Source organism: Tamandua tetradactyla, chromosome 1, assembly GCF_023851605.1.
Source record: "Tamandua tetradactyla isolate mTamTet1 chromosome 1, mTamTet1.pri, whole genome shotgun sequence".
Lineage (NCBI taxonomy): Eukaryota > Metazoa > Chordata > Mammalia > Pilosa > Myrmecophagidae > Tamandua > Tamandua tetradactyla.
In genome coordinates, this window is record NC_135327.1 from 106105601 (window position 1) to 106108461 (window position 2861).

General features: G+C 36.7%; 1 pseudogene; it reads left to right on the forward strand.

Moving 5' to 3' along the window:
- The first annotated feature begins 486 nt into the window (after positions 1-486).
- On the forward strand, positions 487-1379 carry LOC143685875 (heterogeneous nuclear ribonucleoprotein D-like pseudogene; annotated as a pseudogene).
- Positions 1380-2861: the final 1482 nt, after the last annotated feature.

Consider the following 2861-nt stretch of genomic DNA (forward strand, 5'->3'; position numbering starts at 1 on the left):
TTTAGTCAACTTGCCTACAAGAACCTGTGTACCTTTTCTTCTTTCTTTCTTCTCTCCCCTTCGCTAAGGAATTTTTTGGTCCAGTTTAGAGGATTTCTATCCTCATAGCCATCTTGGTTTCCACCCCCATGACCAATCATAACAGTGTCTTGCCATTTATGTTGAGTCTAGCAAAATGTATTGAGCCCTTCCTGTGTGAAATGCTCTATTCTATGTGCTTTGCAACATTTATTATATCATCTTTTTAAAAAGCCCCATAAAGGGGTGAAGAGAGAGTTTGGGTAATGGATGATGGTGATGGTAGTACAATGTTGTGAATGTAATTAACAGCATGGAATTATATATATGAATGGACTTAAAGGGGAAGACTCAAGGTTGTATATATGTTACTAAAATGAAAATAATAAAATAGTGCCTGCCACTGCTACCGGGACTCGGTCTGCGCGCCAGCACCCCCTGCCGACAGCTCCGCCACCATGGAGGACAATGAACGAGTACAGCAACATAGAGGAATTCGCAGAGGGATCCAAGATGAACGCGAGCAAGAATCAGCAGGATGACGGTAAAATGTTTATTGGAGGCTTGAGCTGGGATATGAGCAAGAAAGATCTAACTATTTGTCTCGATTTGGAGAGGTTGTAGACTGCACAAATAAAACAGATCCAGTCACTGGAAGATCAAGAGGATTTGGATTTGTGCTTTTCAAGGATGCTGCTAGTGTTGATAAGGTTTTGGAACTGAAAGAACACAAACTGGATGGCAAATTGATAGACCCCAAAAGGGCGAAGGCTTTAAAAGGGAAAGAACCCCCCCAAAAAGTTTTTGTGGGTAGATTGAGTCCAGATACTTCTGAAGAGCAAATAAAAGAATATTTTGGAGCATTTGGAGAGATTGAAAATATTGAACTTCCCATGGATACAAAAACAAAAGAAAGAAGAGGATTTTGTTTTATCACGTATACAGATGAAGAGCCACTAAAAAAATTACTAGAAAGCAAATATCATCAAATTGGTTCTGGGAAGTGTGAAATCAAAGTTGCACAACCCAAAGAGGTGTATAGGCAGCAACAGCAACAACAGAAAGGAGGAAGAGGAGCTGCAGCTACTGGACGAGGTGGTACTAGGGGTCGTCGACGAGGTCAGGGCCAAAACTGGAACCAAGGATTTAATAACTATTATGATCAAGGATATGGAAATTACAGTACTGCCTATGGTGGTGATCAGAACTATAGTGGCTATGGCGGATATGATTATACTGGGTATAACTATGGAAACTATGGATATGGACAGGGATATACAGACTACAGTGGCCAACAGAGCACATATGACAAGGCATCACGTGGGGGTGGCAATCACCAAAACAATTACCAGCCATACTAAAGGAGGACTTTGGAGAAAAGAGGAGGAAATGCTAAAGTACATTTCTAGTGTACAAGACACAATTGTCCAACTGTATATAGCTGCCATTTAGTTTTCTTTGTTTTTACTTTGTTCTTTGCTATCTGTGTTATGCCTCGGTGTGGGTTTGTTTATACAAATTTTATTTGTATAATTTTATGTTAAACCTCAAATAAATGCTTCCTTATGTGAAAAAATAATAATAATAAAATAATCTTCCAACCCAGAAAAAACGACATTGGGACAATTGAAAAAATTGGAACATGGACTCTATGCTTTAAAACACTGTTAAATTTCTTGAGCTTGACAACTTTAAGTACTTAAAGTGATTATATAGTGAGTATCTTCGTTCTCAGTAAATACATCTGGAAGTGTTAAGTGTTAGAGGAGAATGATGTATGCAATCTACTCTCAGATGTTCAGATAATAGACAGACAGATGACACATAGATAATAGAATGATAAAGCAAATGTGTAGAATCCTATAAATTGGTAAATCTGGGTATCTGGGTGGGGGTTTATATTGGTATTCTATGTATTGTTTTTGTGTTATTTTTGTAATTGTTCTGTAAGTTTGAAGTTATTTCAAAATAAATTTTTTAATATGCCATACTATGCCAAATGAAAAATTGGAATATAAACTGTAAGCTTAATATCAATATTAAATTTCTTGATAACTTGGTCACTGTACCTAAGTGGTTATGTAAGTATCCTTGTTCTTAGGAAATAAATATACATGGAAGTAGTAAGTATTTAAGGAGCATGATATATATGTACAACCTACTCTCAAATGTTAGGAAGAAGATGATGAAGATACCTAGATAGATAGGATGATAGAGCAAATCTATGAAAGCATTAAAAGTTGGTGGATCTGGGTATCTGGGTGGGGTATATGTTGGAGTTCTCTGTATTGGTTTTGTATTATGTTTTACAACTGTCCTTTAAGTGAAATTATTTCAAAATGATCTTTTTTAAAAAAAACCCTACAATACTAAGGTAAGTCAGAATACAGGATAAACGATTACAGTGACTGTATTTTACAACTTTACCTACTGTATGAGACCAAAGGAAGAGGGCTTTATTTTGTCCAAAACCTAAAGTTTCTGTTGTACACAAACTGACTCAACCTGTGTGGATAGTTCATTTAAACAACCTAAATACATGGAACCCAGAATAGGTGTGAGAGCTTTTAATTCTGTACAGCTTAATGTAATTCCTGGATATGTCCCAGAGTATGTTGAGCAGATAATTAAAAACTATTGGCAAAGTCCTTTGAGGGATGGGAGAAAAAATATGGAAACATTAAACTCTGCCACCCAAGAAACCCCTGATACTCTCTCAAACAGTCTCTCAAAAGGGACTCCCAGGTTAATAGACCAAGCCCTTGACCTTCAGGATTGCTCTTATGAAATTTATTTCTGTAGTGAGGAATATGTCTAAGAGTTACTTCCAGAGAACCTCTTTT